Raw genomic sequence first — 20,185 nt, 5'->3', positions numbered from 1 at the left:
TTTCATTACCATAACCCACAAACTTATCTCCATCTCCAGCCACCTGGGATCGATGATGGGGCGAACCATGCCGAGGGTCAAAAACTTTCCTCCATCCCCGCGTCAGATAACTAAGTTACATATATATCAAATAGTTCATTATTGCAAGGATAGTATATCACTTGTAAGATTCAAGTTTATAAAATTTTAATATCACTTTTTCACTAATTAAAATCAATCTACTTTTCGAGTAATAGTGGAGATGTTTACATTTTAGATTAATAAACTACAAATATTTATATGGACTATGAGATTTTTTTTTAACTCTCCTATTTTCTTCTTTTTTGAATGTTCAACAACAAAGAAATACAATTAGAGAGTGATACTTGTCAGCTCCACATCAATGCATCCTTATATACTAATTATAATCAATCTATTTTACTGAGTAATAATGGACATGTTTATATTTATAGATTGATAAAATTGAAAATATGTATATGGATTTTGAAATTATCTTTAACACTCATATTTACTTATTTTTTTCCCTCCATTTTCATTACGAAGATGTTTCACGTCAAGATCCGTTGCTCAAACCGAATCACACCCATATACCTTTCTTTATTTACCCCCTCATTCAACATTTACCATCCTTATTTACCCTCTTACATTCCCACCTCCGTCCACCACCACCACCGCCACCACCTGCGAAAAAATGCATAATAATGTTTACATGGCCGAATCTACTGGAGTAACGCCGAATTTATTTATTTTTTTGTTCGGAAAAATTTTTAGAAACTTATGTATTTTTAGCTTGTACCTTGTACAGGCTTATGAATTTCAAACTTGTGCCATGGTACAGACTTATGAGATTTTAGTTTCGACCATGGTATAGACTTATGCATTTTAAGCTCGTACCATGGACGGAGCTTAAAATTCATAAGTCTACGCCATGGTGTGAGCTTAATATGCATAAGTCTATACCATGGTCGAAGCAAATTAAAAACTCATAATTCTGTACCATGGTACAAGCTTAAATTTCATAAGCCTATACCATTGTACAAGCTAAAAATGCATAAGTTTCTGAAACTTTTTCCGGACCAAAAAAAAAACTCTTTGCGAATTCCACCTTCCACCGGTAGACTCGGCCATGTAAACATTAATACGCATTTTGTCGCTGGCAACGTGGTGGTGGCGACGATGGTGGACGGGGGTGCTGGTCGGCGGTGTTGGCCGGTGGTGGACCGGTTTGGGGTGGGAAGGTAAGAGGGTAAATGAGGATGGTAAATATTGAATGATGGGATAAACAAATGAGGGTATATGGGTAAAATAGTGGGGCGGTTTTGAGTAACATGGGGAGGCTTTTAGCGCTCCACTTTTTTTAAAGTAGTAAAATATTACTATCAACGGAGGTGATAATTATCGAATTAAGTTGCTAAATATACAACGTATAAAATTTTACAACCAATGGCGGTTATAATAATCGAATTTAGTTACATTGTCAAAATATTATAGAGTGATATAGTATTGTTTTTATACACTCTTATTCATACTCGTGACTCTATTTGTAACTGCCTTGGAAAATATTTATGTGATAATTTATTTGTAAAATATTTATGTCTCTTATTTGGAAAACTTTTATGTGCTAATCCGTAATGTTTATTTGTAAAAGTTTATGTGTCTGCTTTGAAACTATTAATGTGCTAATTTATGTGTCATTGGTGATACAAAATACTTGTAAATACTTATGTGCTAAATTTTTGTAGTGTAATTTGTTAGCATCAGTAGACACGTCAATTTTTTTTTAAAGTCCTACTATATACTCCGTATAATGGAGTAATTTTTTTTATAAAAGATATCTTGTATTGGTTATATTTGTCACCAAAAATATAAAAGATCATTTACAAAATTTTCTCCATGTGTAGATTGTTATCTTTTGTTGAGGAAAACAGAATAAAATATTGTTAACAAAATAATTATAATTGAATCAAATATTTTACTTTTTTTAATATTAAAAGAGAGGCAAATCAATGAGTGACATTTGTCATCACCACATTGATTTCCTCTCTTTTAGTATAATATATAGATTTGATCATATCAATTATCCTTTTTGTTTCACAATTTTTATTTTTATATTGTTTTAATGTTTTATACTCTCAAGCGGTCTTATATAAGAATTTGCTTGAAAATAGAGGTTTGGAAAGTTTCAAAACAACGTGCGGTAGTGAGGAGTATTAATAATTAGCTGTAACTAAAGAATTTTGGAAGTAATAAGAGTGACTATATTATTATGACAGTAACTATATGACTATAACAATAACTATGTCTACAATTCTGCGAAAATCTTACCATCATTAATTATGTTCTAAGAGTTACTATATTTTTAAGAGTTAATATATGATGCATAATAGAAACCATGTTTTTTGCATAGTTACTATGTTATTTTTTCATATTTAAATGTTAAATTATTAACTTAGTTTATATATTATTGATTCCGAAATACAAAGATGATGCATCCAGAATTGAAGTCGATCATGCAAAGAATAACTTCTGCAAGGAAAACAAAAGCAGGAGAAGAAAAAGAAAATTTTGACAACAATGAAAACCAAGGACGTGGCCGGTAGGAGAAGGAGAGTATGCGCACGTGGAAGGAGAGGAAGTCCCGGTGGAAGGAAGAGACGTGGACGTGACGATTAGTATTTTTTTGTTAAAAAAACATTGGAGGTTTATGTGGTTTTATTTAATAGATGCAAATAATTAGAATGACGTAGCTCAAAATAACTAACCATGTAGTTAATGTTTTTCTTAATTACTGTTCAAGAGTTATAATTACTCTTACTTTTGATATATTTACTTTTTTTTATATCAGTAATTATATGATATATGATAGTAACTATAATGTTCCTCATGCTTACTGTTCACATGGTCAAAGTTTAAAAACTTTGACCGTAATTAATAGTATAATTAAGAGTGAAAATATTAGCTTGTGGGATATCATTGGATTCGTTTCAATATAAATTTTCTAAATATCATTTTTTTTATAATGTTTATTAATGCAACAATAAAACTATTAATGGTCAAAGTAGTGCATTGGAGACCACCCATAATGGAAAAGTGAGGAATATTATGGAACAGAAGGAGTATATAAAATAGAAAAAGTTACTATACGACCTCTAAAACATCTACGTAGTATATCATATTGTTTATTTTTATAATATTGTAATTGTTCTATACTCCCTCCGTTCCATAATGTTCCTCACGTTTACTATTCACATGGTCAAACTTTAAAAACTTTGACCGTAATTAATAGTATGATTAAGAGTATAGATATTAACTTGTGGGATATCATTGGATTCGTTTCAATATAAATTTTCTAAATATCAATTTTTTATAATTTTTACTAATTGGAAATTAAAAATATTAACGGTCAAAGTAGTGCATTGGAGACCGCGCATAATGGAAAAGTGAGGAACATTATGGAACGGAGGGAGTAGTTAAAAATTAATTTTTTATATGATATAGTTACTCTATGGATTGAATAATTATTCTAATCAAAATGGCTATATTATTATTATTTCTGTAATGTACTCTTTTTGTCTGCAAGAATAAATATATAATTACTCTTATTTTTTATATAGTTACTTTTTTGATAACATTAACTATATGATATATAATAGTAACTATAGAACAGAAAGAGTTAATAATATATGATATAGAAGAGTAACTATTTCTATACGATAGAAATATTTATTATATGATATAAAACAGTCAATATCTTTGTGTATACATAATTAACTAATTGGATTTTTATCAAAAATGACTCAAAAAGTTATTGTGTGACTATTAGAGTAATTATATTACATATAAGTACAACTATATCAACTTAAGAGTTACTATATGATCTTTGTGGTAACTATGTCACATATATTAATAATTATATTGTTAAAATTTAATGTATGACTAGAAGAGTAACTATATTACATATAAGTACAACTATATCAACGTAATAGTTACTATATTGGCCGCGCGTTTTTTGGATCACGTGGACATTGTTGGTCCATGTCATCTTTAAATGCGGTAAAATATCTAAAACACTATGGTCCACACTAATAATAGCGTGGACTTGGTCCATATATGCAAGTGGGATTGTACCATAATTGCATCTCATTTCCTATTCCACTCCATAACGTGAAGATTGAGTTTACTCACTAATCAAATGTTAAATGGATATCAACTAAATTAATTGGTAAATTATTAAGGGCTGATACCCAAAACTTGATATCAAATCCTGTCTATACCATTAATTTATGTCCTTTTTGGATTTCTTTACACCCAAAAAAAACTAAACAAATGCTAAACATAATGTGAAAAGCAAGTTTGAAACTTTATACCATGCTTAAGAAACTTAATTGAATCTCAAGTTTGTGCGCCCTACAAACATTCATATAGTCATATCTAACATAGATGAACATTAATAAATTTAAAACCACCATACTTTATTATTCAACCATTGTGTGAAAATAAAAATAACATGAATTTCATTCATAAAATTAAACCCTTTTTTTATTATTATTAATATTATTCAATCTCATTTACAATTCGTCTAATTTGAAACCCACGCCATAAGGAGATGAACTACAATATGATCCAAAACTAACTAAAATCACATTCTAACTAAAATCATCTTTTGGGGTAATTGTAGGTCACCCAAGAATCGTAATTTTAGGCTGAAGGCTGAGTCCAGTCTAGTCCGATCCAGTTATTAATAAGGCAATTTACCAGGAACGTTGCCAGGTGGATAATATTCACAAACAACAAAGGGCCAACCAGCACCAAAAATAATACTAGCACACCCAACAGATAAACTGTCCTTCCAAACCACCTGTTTATAATGTTTACATTCTTTACCCTTCAAACAAACATTTGAATTATGATCATAGTTATGTTTCTCCCCCACCCACTGGCTAACCGCATCAACCGCTGTAAAAGCGTCGTAGCCGGTGGCCTTGTTCTCGCCGTAAGGGCTACCTGACTTCACCAAGTCATCAGATGTTTGCTTGACTTTGTCGGCCAAGTTTTGCGCGAACGCCGCAAGGGTGGTGTTCCATTAAAGGGGTGGCACACCGACTTGGGCACGGGCGGCGTTGTGCACGTCTAGGAACTGTTTTTGGTCGGCGGCGGCGGTGGTGGTGGCTAAAATGGCACAAAGTAGATAAAGAAATAATAATGACTTCATTTTGTGTTTGTGTTATTTGTGAGATATTATGCAATGGTTGGGGGATTTAAGAGGGAGTGGGATGATTATTAATAGGAATATTTGGTGCAATATTTTCGCATTGGCCATGAAATTTATTAGTAATGTTTAAATAAAGCTTTTATTGGTTGGTCAACTATTTATTAAAAGTCCACATAAAATGCTCCTAAACCTACTTTAAATTTCAAAGGGAAAAAAAAAGAAGTGATAATTTGTCTTGCACTCATCTTTATTTCACATCTTAAAGCAAAATAAATACTTTGTTCTTCTTAAATTAGCTTTTAATATTTTATTTTCTTTTTTGGGTGTGGAGGGAGCCACAAAATGCAAGACAAGAAACATATAGACGATATTTAATCCCAATTTTGAATACAACCCCTCAAAACTTTAACCACTAAGTTAGTTGATATCCACAAATTCGCTTTGATTATGATATAAATATAATTTGGTTTTTTTTTCAAGGAGTTGCAAAAAGTAATAACACAATAATTTTGCTTCAATATTATGGGTCTAAGAGTAGGATATTTTCTGGCCTTTGGTTGTTGGGCTAGAATTGAAGCCAACAAAAGCAAAGCCAATTCTTCTACTCGGTATTAAATATTTCTAAGAGTAAGGTTTTTATTAGATGGTCTTAACTCTTAAGTAAAATTTTACCATATCGTTTAAACTTTTTGTTTCACAACTTTTATGTTTATATTATTTTATACTTTCATACAGTCTTATACAAGAACTTGTCTTGCATAGTAGGGAAAAATAAAGGTTTGGAAGGTTCCAAAACAACGTGTGATCGTATGAAGTATTAATAATTAGCAATAATCAAAGAATTTATGGAGTAAAATAAAGAGCCTCCTATAAATTCATTCACATCCACACCGGTTGCACTTTCTTAGGTGACTGTGTTTTAAATTGCGGAAGGTTTCTATTAATGGAGGATCAGTCAAATGTGAAGATGCACCATATAAATAAATTAAATGTAAAATGATGAGGAGAATTAAAAATAAATTAAATTAAAGTTCAAAAAGCAGTATGATTCATGAGAAATTAGGGACAATTCCACTTGTGACTTGTGACTTCTCAGTTCTCACTTCTTTTACCACAGACTTTTCTCTTATTCAATTAACAAATTGCAAAATCAATTAGTAAAAGATCATAACTTGCAAATTGAAAATCAATAGTAATTAGAAGATCAATAATACGCGCATAAGCTGAGTACTAAGAATGAAGTGAGCAACTGAAATAGATTACCGACTACCTAGACATCACAAATTCTTATTTATAATGGGTGTACAATAGATATTGTACACCGGAGTAAAAGTTAACTCAAAATACTTAAAAGTTAAGCATATATATGTAAAAGTTATCTATTTTTTAGTGATAATTTTTTTCATTTTAGTAAAACTTATTTCTTCAAAATAACTAATAATGTATAAAATTAATCATTTAATCCTTTAAAATATTTATCTATCAATTTTTTTTTTACTAATATAAAAGTTAATCAAAAATAGATTAAAGTTACAAAAAAAAAGGTTAAAGTTATCTTGGTGTACAATAAATTTATTGTACACCTTATGCGCACAAGACCTTTTGCCTAAACATAATTTAATCACTTGGACATTATCTTTAACGGTCAACTGAGACATAAAATATTTCATCAATTAGTAAGTATCAAATAATATTTCTTTCAATCTAAAATTCAACTAGCAATAATAAAATCATACACTATCATTAACCATTTCTCTAAGCGTATAACGATTAAAAAGATAAAATAAAATAACTAGCATATAAATGGTCTAATTTGCCCGAATTAATCCATATTTAAATTGTTTAAACCGTAAAAATAAAATAAAATTTTCTCTTAATTAACAATATGAGTATATTTGGATTAAAGGTATTCATATGAAGTCTCAAGTAAGCTTATCGTGCATAAACACTATGAACACAATATTATGATATGTTTTTTTAAGATCGCGTGACTTTTTTAGGATTATAAGTGCTTACGTAAAATCTTAATTAAGTACGCATCGCGTGCATAAAAACTATTGTAAACAAAGAACATCACAAAAATATTAAATTTACTATCAAAAGTGGTTGACAAGATAATAACTCGTATTTATTTAAGAGATATACTTGGCCGGGCACGTGTATTAAGAAGAAAAAAAATTAAATGAAATAAAGTAATAAACCAAGTGGGGTTAGGTAGATATTTTAATAAGTAAAACAAGTGGAGACCATGCTATTTTAGGGGGTGGGGTGTAGATGATTATTTAATTAGATAGTGGAGTTGATAAGTTACTAAAAATGGCAAGTGTATCTCTTAAATAAATACGGCCGAAAAAGGCAAGTGTATCCCTTAAATAAATACGGAAGGAGTATCCTGCTAATGCATATACTAGTAATAATAATTAAAAAGAGTTTATTACCAAGCAAGACTTGGCCTAGTGGTAAAGGTTTGGCCTCATAACCTCAAGGTTATGGGATTAAACCCCACTAAGGGCTCTTTGGGAGTGAGGATTTCCCCTATAATCCTACCTCACTTCCAATGAGTCTGACCTGCAAAGCTGGTTGGAAATACCAGTGCAGTAGGGTCCTTAATCTTACCTTCATAAAAAAAATAATTAAAAAGAGTTTATTAACATGATGAGCCTTCTAAAATCATTAAATTGCTCGTTGTAATTCTATGTCGTTGAGATTTTCGTCTTTGGATCGTTCCCTCATTCACCATCCGTAAGGATGCTATAGTTGGCCCTCTCAAAGGGAGATTAACCTGGTTTTCTATCCTTATAAAAAAAAAGGAGTCATGTTGAGACAAGCATCCTCATCATATCACTACAAGAAATTGTACTATTAACGACGGGAAATCCCGTCGCGAAAGGCCAATAATCGTTGATTAACGACGGGATTTCCTGTCGCGAACCCGTCATAAAAGGGGGTCGTCGTTAATAGAAATCCCGTCGTAAATTCGTCGTAAACCCGTCGTAAAAGCCTTTTGCGACGGGGCTAACAACCAAACAATGACGGGAATAACCGTCGTAAATGTCGTTAAAGATACAAATTCTTGTAGTGTATATAATTATAAGATAACCCAGCCTAGTGTTACATGGGCAAAAAAAAGCTTTGTTTGATCATGCACAAGATACAACCGATTGTATAATATGCCGATTAGAACACTGTAGGCCTGATAAAAGCTTTGTTTGTCATGATTCCTAGAGTAATCAACCTGAAACGAATTAACATTTACGCAAACAACAAGGAAAAAGATAAACAAACGAAAAAGAAGAATAGATGAGTCAATTAAATTAGGGTTAAGACCATAAGTCCATAATTCATGACTGATAGAAGATAATCTAACATTTAATCACCTTATAATTATTCAAAGAGAATAATGGTTTGAATGGTTGAGGATTCTCATTGATAATAAGTCAATATATACAAATTTACGGTGCCACAATTATGGCTACAATTTAGGAGTGTAAATCAATCAGATCAATTAGCTTGATTACCTAAATATCTATCTATATATTATACTAAAAGAGAGGAAATCAAAGTGGTGATGACAAATGTCACTAATTGATTGGTCTCTCTTTTAGATATAAAAAAATAAAAAATAAAATACTTGATTGTAAATTATTTTGTTACCTTTTTACCCAATAAACTAATAAAGTATTTGATTCTATTTTCCTAAAAAAAAGATGTGATTCTATATATGAGAATACTTTATAAAATTTGTTTTTATATTTTGGGAACAAATATAACAATATATGATTATATTTTTATTTTAAAAAATATCCATTATACTGATTATGTAGTAGGATATTTACAAAAAATAATTAATGTAATCTACCGAGTTTGTACTTACATAATTAGAATACAAATAAATTAGAAAATCAACGAAGTATTAATATAGTATAAAAAAGGTTACTATAATATTGTATAATAATTTTACAACTACATTCGATAATTATAAGTAATATTTTACTATTACTTTAAAAAATAAAGTACGGAGTATGTAACTTCCTTAAACACGAGAAAAGCTTGCGTAACCTAATCTATGTACTACTCTATTATGTAACTCCTCATTTTTTTAGACGCAACTCTTTTATTTTTACACTAACTATCATATTCACACATCTATGTAATTTTAATGTTATTTGGTGACTATTAATATAGATGATGAATATAGTCATGTACTCCGTATCATTTTGTTGGATTTGTCTAAATACTTACATAATACAAATGTAATACACATATCATTTACTGCAAGTATAATCTCTTTAATAAACAATAATCTACTTCAAATATTTAATATGGCAATAAATGTGATAATAAACTTCGTATATGTTTTTACTTAAACCTTCTAATTGCTTTGGTAATAAATCAATTACACTATGAAATACTTATTTACTTATAGAAATCAATGTGGTGATGACAAATGTCACTAATTGATTGGCCTCTCTTTTAGATATAAAAAAATAAAAAATAAAATACTTGATTGTAAATTATTTTGTTACCTTTTTACCCAATAAACTAATAAAGTATTTGATTCTATTTTCCTAAAAAAAAGATGTGATTCTATATATGAGGAATACTTTATAAAATCTGTTTTTATATTTTGGGAACAAATATAACAATATATGATTATATTTTTATTTTAAAAATATCCATTATATTGATTATGTAGTAGGATATTTACAAAAAATAATTAATGTAATCTACCGAGTTTGTACTTACATAATTAGAATACAAATAAATTAGAAAATCAACGAAGTATTAATATAGTATAAAAAAGGTTACTATAATATTGTATAATAATTTTACAACTAAATTCGATAATTATAAGTAATATTTTACTATTACTTTAAAAAATAAAGTACGGAGTATGTAACTTCCTTAAACACGAGAAAAGCTTGCGTAACCTAATCTATGTACTACTCTATTATGTAACTCCTCATTTTTTTAGACGCAACTCTTTTATTTTTACACTAACTATTATATTCACACATCTATGTAATTTTAATGTTATTTGGTGACTATTAATATAGATGATTAATATAGTCATGTACTCCGTATCATTTTGTTGGATTTGTCTAAATACTTACATAATACAAATGTAATACACATATCATTTACTGCAAGTATAATCTCTTTAATAAACAATAATCTACTTCAAATATTTAATATGGCAATAAATGTGATAATAAACTTCGTATATGTTTTTACTTAAACCTTCTAATTGCTTTGGTAATAAATCAATTACACTATGAAATACTTATTTACTTATAGAAATCAATGTGGTGATGACAAATGTCACTAATTGATTGGCCTCTCTTTTAGATATAAAAAAATAAAATATAAAATACTTGATTGTAAATTATTTTGTTACCTTTTTACCCAATAAACTAATAAAGTATTTGATTCTATTTTCCTAAAAAAAAGATGTGATTCTATATATGAGGAATACTTTATAAAATCTGTTTTTATATTTTGGGAACAAATATAACAATATATGATTATATTTTTATTTTAAAAAATATCCATTATACTGATTATGTAGTAGGATATTTACAAAAAATAATTAATGTAATCTACCGAGTTTGTACTTACATAATTAGAATACAAATAAATTAGAAAATCAACGAAGTATTAATATAGTATAAAAAAGGTTACTATAATATTGTATAATAATTTTACAACTAAATTCGATAATTATAAGTAATATTTTACTATTACTTTAAAAAATAAAGTACGGAGTATGTAACTTCTTTAAACACGAGAAAAGCTTGCGTAACCTAATCTATGTACTACTCTATTATGTAACTCCTCATTTTTTTAGACGCAACTCTTTTATTTTTACACTAACTATTATATTCACACATCTATGTAATTTTAATGTTATTTGGTGACTATTAATATAGATGATGAATATAGTCATGTACTCCGTATCATTTTGTTGGATTTGTCTAAATACTTACATAATACAAATGCATGTAATACCCATATCATTTACTGCAAGTATAATCTCTTTAATAAACAATAATCTACTTCAAATATTTAATATGGCAATAAATGTGATAATAAACTTCGTATATGTTTTTACTTAAACCTTCTAATTGCTTTGGTAATAAATCAATTACACTATGAAATACTTATTTACTTATGGAAATAAATTTTTTGATTATTTTTAATACTAAATAAAAATAGAAGATGTAAATATGCATATTATTCTATTCCCAATCGGCTTATGTAAACGTTAGGTAAATATGGTGCACTAAGTAAATTACCATTTATAATGAATATTCTGCGAAATATATATAGCATAAATATACGAGTACTACGTAAGTTGTCAGACACTACCTTAAGCTGACACATATCATGTAATTTTTTTATTATTAATCTAAAAATTGATATATTCTACAGAGTACAAGACACTATGATGTTTCTATCTATTTATATACTATACTAAAAGAGAGGGTATCTCAATGTGGTGTTGACACATGTCATTTTTAATTTTACTTTTACTTTTTATTGCTTAAAAGCATATCATTTACATTACTTCGAAGTATATAGATAATACAATCTATATTATTGAATATACGGTATAAAATAATATCTATATACTAAATTCAAAAAACTATTTAATTTAAAGATGTTATTGACTTCTATTGTCTATCACAAAGATATTATGGAAAATATTAGAGACAAAGTATATGAACAATACCAAAACAATATAATCATTATTTAACATTTTTTATACGTTAACTAAAAAGATATTAAACAAAAACTTTGATCAAATTGAAATATATATACTCCGTACTAGAATGTATGTTTATTAGGTTGCTCAAAAACTATATTTTCTATGTTCATAAATACTCGCAACGTTTGATATTTTTACACTATTCACATATTCCACTTTGACTATTATTGATGATTTATATGTCAAATAAAACATAGCCATGTGGGATTTTGTTAGATTTGTCTCAATACGTATTTTTAAAACATCAAATTTTTATAATTTTTTCTTGAATAGAATTAAAGATATTGACGATCTAAATTATGCATTGGCATCGTGAAAGTGACAAACTTTGCGAGTATTTAAGAACGGAGGAAGTATATTTTTTATTTTTTCTTAACATAAAGTTATGACCAAAATGTATGTTTTTATTATTAACATATATATAAATGTACTAAAATGTATGTTTTATCCAAATGGGTATATATGCATGCATTTTATATACACTGCGTAATATAATATTGGTGAAATTACGATATGACTATTATTCAATCATATGTACTCCGACTTCGTAGTATTTAAAATATGACTATTACAAAATTGTACGTACTCTTACAACATAGTACTTATACTATTATAAGAGTCTCAACAATTATTTTAGTAAATGTATTAAATAGTATTTTCTCTATTTTTTTTATTTACAACACTTCCCTAAACGAAAAAATTGCAACACTTTTCTAAAACAGAAAAGTTGCAACACACCATAAATGCAAAACTATTTTGTATAATTTGACATTTCTACCTCACTTTACTCTCTTTATTAACTATAACCTCTCAAACACCAAATAAAATAACATAACTCATTTTCACTTATACCCTTATATTAAAGAATTTTGATTCTTTTTTCTTAAAGTGTGATAATGTGTATGTTCCAACTATATAGAAACGGAGGAAGTTATATCAAAAATATCACTTCTTTACTCTTTCACAAATATTTTATTCAATAGTTCTTATGTCCCTTTATTTTCCTCATATTCATCTTTGGTGTGTCCGTTTGAGATTAATCCATACATTAAACGAAAAATTTTCCCACTTGCTCTCTCTCTCTATCTCTTCTCTCATGTGACTACTTTATCAACTCATGTTCACATTTTATACTCAATTCTTAATAAACTGATTTTTGACCATGGCGCAATCAAAATGGTCGGAGTAAGTTTATTAGAAAGTTAACTGAAGGTAACATGAATTATTAACCAAATATAGGAATGTCAAATTGTCAAGTGGGGCGGGTTTTGGGGAGATCCTTATGCAACGCCCCAAGTTGGAAGAGTTGGTGGAAAACTTTAATTTGGTGGGTGATGCGGATAGAAAATGTATCTGCCTCGAGTGACAAGGCAATGTTGAATTTTAGATTTAACCCTCTCACCTCACATACCCTTCATCTAATTGATTATGAATAACATTTTAAACAACTAACCTACATATTACAACATTTTATTTATTTATTCAATTACTCTAATAAGACAACCAAATTGGAAAATACTCTAAATAGGGTTTTAAATTAAATTGAAAACTACCAAAAAAATGGTATATGGTTGGTTTGAGATGAATTTTGATAAATGGGTGGGTGATGGAGCGGGAATGAATTTTATTTTGTAGGTCGGTAACGTACATATATATCGTCGGTGGCGGGGATAAGGATGATATTTTAATGTGAGTACGGGTGCGGAGGGACAATCCTCCGCGCCCGCCTTTCCTTGACTAAAAGTTATCTCTAGCGGAATAATGTACATGATGTGTCTAAGTGATAAGTGATCGGGTAATGAGATAAATGCGGGGCGAGTATTATGTGAGTATATTTTGTGTATTAGTTCTACAAGCTCTATAGAAATAAAGGGTATATGAGAATTACTTTATGTTTGACACGGGTAATGAATGAGAATGAAAGTAAAAACTATCCACGATTCATTTTAATTTAGAAGAATATCTACAAGCTTTATTTTGGTTAATTGTCTATGGATATAGTTTAGATTTCATGTCAATTTAATAGGGAGTATTTTGTGTAGTAGATGTAAATCGTGCATCGCACGGGTGCTATACTAGTATAATATACTAAAAGAGAGGAAATCAATGTGGTGATGACAAATGTCACTCATTGATTCGCCTCTCTTTAAAATAATAAAAATATTATTTTTCTCTAACTATCTCTAAATAAAAAACTATTATGGACTACATAATATTATATTTTCTAAATGCAAGGAAACTATATATGCATGTATGATTAACTAAATATACTATTGATTTTATTTATGTATAATATGGATATCTTTACATTTTACAAAGTATATGACTACTTTTCCATTATATTTTATTCTATATATACATTATTGGATCTTCAATATATATCTGATATCTATAAACTATAGTAAATGAATGGAAATCAATGTGGTTAACTAACTTATTCGGCAATTTGACTTAAGCATCCTAACTTTAATGAAAGTGGCCGTGCATTATTATGTATACAAAGTATTTATTGATTATGGTCTACAAAGTTTATGTATTGATTATGGTCTATCAAGTGTTTATACTCTATTTTTAAGGTATTAAACAACTTTTAGGGATAGTAATTTTTAAATTCATGAGTACAAATACTAGCATTGTCATAACTAAAGTGATGCTCAGTACTATACATGGTCTCTTATATAGCAAATATAATACCACTCTATTATGAACTTTGTACCGTACATTGTCATAATTAACCAAAGTGTTTAGTTCGAATAGTATGTGTAGCAATAAGGTAATGACAATGTACGGTACAAAGTTTGTACTATTCGAATTAAACACTTGGTAGAGTTTGTATTAACTGCTGAAGTTCTTCCATTAGCTATAATGCATATACAATTAACTAAACATACTACTCCGTATTGATTTTATTTATATATAACATGGATATCTTTACATTTTACAAAGTATATGACTACTTTTTCATTGTATTTTATGCTATATATACATTATTGGATCTTCAATATATATTTGATATCTATAAAAATTATAGTAAAAAAGAGGAAATAAATGTGGTGATGACAAATGTCACTCTATAATTCGCCTCTTTTATAATATAAATAACTACAAAGTTTTTTTTATTTATATTTGTTAAATATATTTTTTGTGCACCATATAAAAATAAAATCTTTGTGATATCAAAAATAATATAATCATATTAATTATAATATACTCCGTAAACAATAAAGGATTATATTTATGTTTGAAAATATTTAATACCTTAATTTACTATTTCGCATAAGACATTGTGTGTAGTATATATAATAAAACCATAAGTTTACTAAAGTATAATACTACGTATACAACATCATCGATTAATTTATAATATTCTATTGTAGATGGTTTATAAAATTATTGTCAAATCAACTACTTTTATAAAGTATATGTGTTGAATTTTGCTTACAAACTTTACCGGCCACTTTGTAGCAATGAACGGTTTCTTAGTTCATTTTGTTTATTTCAGTTTTGTTATATATCTTTTGTTGATTCTCATAACAAAATAAAAAGAATATTATTAGTACTTAATTATGAAAAACATCACAATAAGATAAGTGGTGGGCTGATACACATAAAACGGGTATTAAATGGGTATGGATACTTAGTGATTGATGAGAATGATTGTATATTTTCTAATATTTTTTTTTTAAAAAAAGTGTAATAAAAATCAAAAGCTTATAATATGAAAAAGACATAACAAGGGTTAGAGATGAGCGTATGCATACATATAGTTTATAAAAAAATTGAAATTTGCATTTTAAAATTTATATTAAGTTCGATAATGTTGATGAATAAGATAAATTTTTTGAATGAGTCAAGTGAGTTAAGGGGGCACGTGCATGAAACTTTTAAATGAATCTTTGGTCGAATGTGGATGGACATTATAATATATCATATTTGGTCTACTAAATAATATATCATATTTGGGTTGGTCGAGCGGAGATGATTTTGGAATTTCTAACTCCATAAGCCGACTTATAACAGTTATATCTTATAGAGGTTTATATTGCACGAGGTAGTATCTTATATATATTATAACAACAATATTATTTATATGTTTACAACAATAAAAATATTTTTTATATGTTAATGTAAAGGATTGCAATATCACTTATATATACAAAATTTTGTGAAAAATTAATATTTTATATGTAACCGTGCATCACACTTGATGATGGGGCGAGTTTCGATTTTAGATTGGGATGACGAAGAAGATAAACATAGATTATTGACTAATATTGACTAATAAATAGAGATTGAGTGTTGGTGAACGAATATAAGGATAACATGTAACCACCTCAATGATTGGATAAATTCGAATTTATTGGATTTGAATATTTGATAAAATCCTAATTATGCATGTCGTTTTCTTTTAAAAAGTTATCAATATCGTAGCTAATAAAATCAATTTTATAGTAAACTAATATCTCGATCCATACATTAAAATATTAGCTGAAAGGCAAAGTGAATTATTTACCGAATATTAGATTGTTAGTTGGGCGGGGTTTTGGGAGTCACCCCGCACATCCGCCCCAAGAGGGCGAGATGGAGGAATATTTGGAGGGTGATGGGATTAAAAAATGTATTTGTCGCGGGTGACGGAGCGATTATATATAGATTTTAGATTGGATCCACCCACTTTAGATCACTTGTCTTTCATCTAATTTTTGTTTTGAGGGAAAAAAAATAGATGAAGGATAAACGAGCTAAAGCGGGTGGGTCCAATCTAATTGAGTATGAATATATCAACATATTTTTTTACTACTGACCTATATATTATAGTTTTTTGTTCATTTACTCAATCACTCGTAGACAACCGAATTGTCGAAAACTCTAGAATAAAGTTTTAAAATTTAAAACTCTGTGAGTAAAAAAATGTTGCGTCTAATGATATGTTTGATTATTTGAGGTGTGTGTGCAGTGACGGAGCCACGGTGCCCTCAGTGGGGTCCTTGACCCCACTTGATTTTTTTTTTTTTTTTATAGTTAAAATTTCAATTTTTTTTAAAAAAATAAATAATTTTAGTGAAAGTTTCATCAATTTTTAAATAGTGACCCCACTATCTCAAATTTCTGGATCCGCTACTGTGTGTGTGGATACATGTGTGAGTGTTGGAGCAGACCTGGATGGTTTTTTTTACCCCTCAAAACGAGGACTAGGGAGGGTGGTTACCGTTCCTATCGTGGGTGACGGGGATACAAATTTTAGTCGGGTATGGTTTGTGGAGGCTCAACCCTACCTCAAAGTCAAAATAAATGGGTGGGATAATGAAGTAGATAGGACGAGTATTAAGTGGGTATCTATCAAAGTGAAGGATGGATGAGAATATATTTATGCTTGATCCATGTGATGAATGACCTAGGATGAAAATAATTTTGTCTATATAACCTAATTCATCTTGATTTTTTAAATAAATAAGATACCCAATATGACAATAACCGATTTTTCTACCATTAATTTAATTAGGAGAATATGTATAAGCTCTATTTTAATAATAATTATCTACTATGTAGTACTATAGTGTAGATTTCATATAACTTTATAGTTGGATTATAAATCGTGCATCGCACGGGTATTATACTAGTTTACTAACTATAAATACTCCCTCCGTCCCGTAATACTCGCACCGTTTTGACTGGATACGCTTGTCAATGCACAACTTTGACCACCAATTTATTTAACTATATATTATAAAAACTTATAAAATATTAATATTTTGAAAATATATATTGAGATGAAGCCAACAATATATTATATACTAACATTTATTTTCATATACTATAAATAAAATAAGGTCAAAGCGAATTATGTGAATAGTGCAAAAAGTCAAAACGGTGCGAGTATTAAGGGACAGAGGGAGTATAAGATTATATATGGCTAATTATGTTATGGAGAATAATATACAAATATAATCTATCACACCCCCGCAGTCGAAGCGGGAGGTTCTCGTACGCTGAGACTGTCCCGGAAATCATTGAAGAGTACGCGCGGAAGCCCTTTAGTAAATATATCAGCTATTTGAAACCGGGACGGAACATGAAGTACTCGAACTTGTCCTTTTGCAACTTTTTCACGTACAAGTGAATATCCATTTCAATATGTTTAGTGCGTTGATGTTGAACTGGATTACCGGATAGATATATTGCACTAACATTGTCACAATAGACTAAAATGGCCTTCTTGATTGGACATTGAAGCTCCAAGAGAAGATTACGAATCCAACAAGACTCAGCAACCACATTAGTCACACCTTTATACTCTGCTTCGGCACTAAAGCGTGATAAAGTGGGTTGTCGTTTGGACGACCAAGAAATGAGATTGTCTCCAAGGAAGACAAAAAAACCTGATGTAGATCGTCTCGTATCCGGGCAACCGCCCCAATCTGCATCAGTGTAAGAAAGAAGACCAGAAATAAATGACTTATATAAGTGTAAGCCAAAAGAGATAGTGCCCTGAATATATCGAACAATGCGTTTTAGGGCACGCATATGTTCATCTCGGGGGTAGTGCATGTGGAGACAGACTTGCTAAACAGCATAAGAGATATCTGGTCTGGTGAAGGTGAGATATTGCAATGCACCCGCAAGACTGCTATATTGCGTAGGATCCTTATATGATGAACCCGAAGATGATCTCAATTTAGGAGTAGTGTCAACAGGAGTAGGGGTGGGTGCACAAGATGACATACCTGCCCTCTCAATAATCTCTTCAGCATACTTGCATTGTGAAAGAAATAGACCTGAATCATGACGAGTTACAGCAATGCCCAAGAAATAACTAAGAGGGCCCAAGTCTTTCATTGCAAATTCAGAACTTAGAAGAGACATAATGTTACGGCGTAATACATCAGAAGATGCAGTGAGAATGATGTCATCAACATATAGCAATATATAAGCTGTCTCATTGTCACGATGATATATAAAGAGAGAATGATCAGATTTGTTGTGATAAAAACCAATGGTGAAAACAAAATCAGCAAACCTTTGGTACCATGCCCGGGGTGCCTGCTTAAGGCCATAGAGTGACTTCTTTAATAAGCATACATGATCTGGGCGAGAAGGGTCTCGAAATCCCATTGGTTGATGCATATATACTGTTTCATGGAGATTACCATGCAAAAATGCATTCTTTACATCCAACTGATGAATATGCCATGACCTGGAGAGTGCAATACTGAGCACAGTTCGAATCGTGGCAGGCTTAACCATGGGACTAAAAGTTTCATCACAATCCACACCAACCTGTTGAGATGCTCCATCACCTACAAGACGGGCTTTATGCCTCTCAAAACAACCATCAGATTTACGTTTATGACGAAAAATCCATAAAGACCGAATAATATTAACATCAACAGGTTTTCAACTCAATATTTAAACACAAATATCTCCAAATACATATGTCAAAAAAAAATATAAAGTTTGATATTGTTATACTACACATTAAGACAAACAAAATAAGATCTTACATGAATATTTTTTGAAGTACATATTGGAAAGAAATTAGAAGATTCTTTTCAATTGTGAATAGAGTCAAGATTCCAAATGAGACTAATATTCGAGAACAGAGGGAGTATAAGTTTTTATAATATATACAGATGGTCAAAGTTGTGCATTGACAAGTGTGTCCAGTCAAACCGTTGCGAGTATTCCGAAATGGAGAGAGTATATAATAGTGATTATCAATTTTAATTTGAAAGTATTGATTCCTAGATTTTGTTAATTTAGTTTCCATGACCACTCGATCTCTAGACGTCGTACTCCGGCCATAGCCTATAAGTTGCAATATTGCAGCATCATGATTCATGCCTTACGTACCTTAAGCATAAATTAAGGATCAAATATTCAAATTAACAAGTGAAGCAACATGTACATATTACATTGAACTAAATATAGTAATTAGATTAGTAAAAAAGTAGTCATTTGCCATATTTTAATTAGTATGTTTGCCGTAATTTTTCTATTTTGATACAAGTTGGTCCAATTCGTTGAATAATTCGATGCATCTAATCTTATCTTATCAAACATTTTAATTTTAACCAATTTGAAGATCTAGATCGAGTACAATCTAGTTAAAGGGTTAAAGCAAGTATGACCTTCATCTTAACTACGCAATTAATTTCATCCGTTTGCACATTTTTACACCTATAAAAACCCCATACCTAATATAC

The sequence above is a fragment of the Spinacia oleracea genome, chromosome 4, assembly GCF_020520425.1.
Source record: "Spinacia oleracea cultivar Varoflay chromosome 4, BTI_SOV_V1, whole genome shotgun sequence".
Lineage (NCBI taxonomy): Eukaryota > Viridiplantae > Streptophyta > Magnoliopsida > Caryophyllales > Amaranthaceae > Spinacia > Spinacia oleracea.
This window is presented reverse-complemented; position numbering follows the sequence as displayed.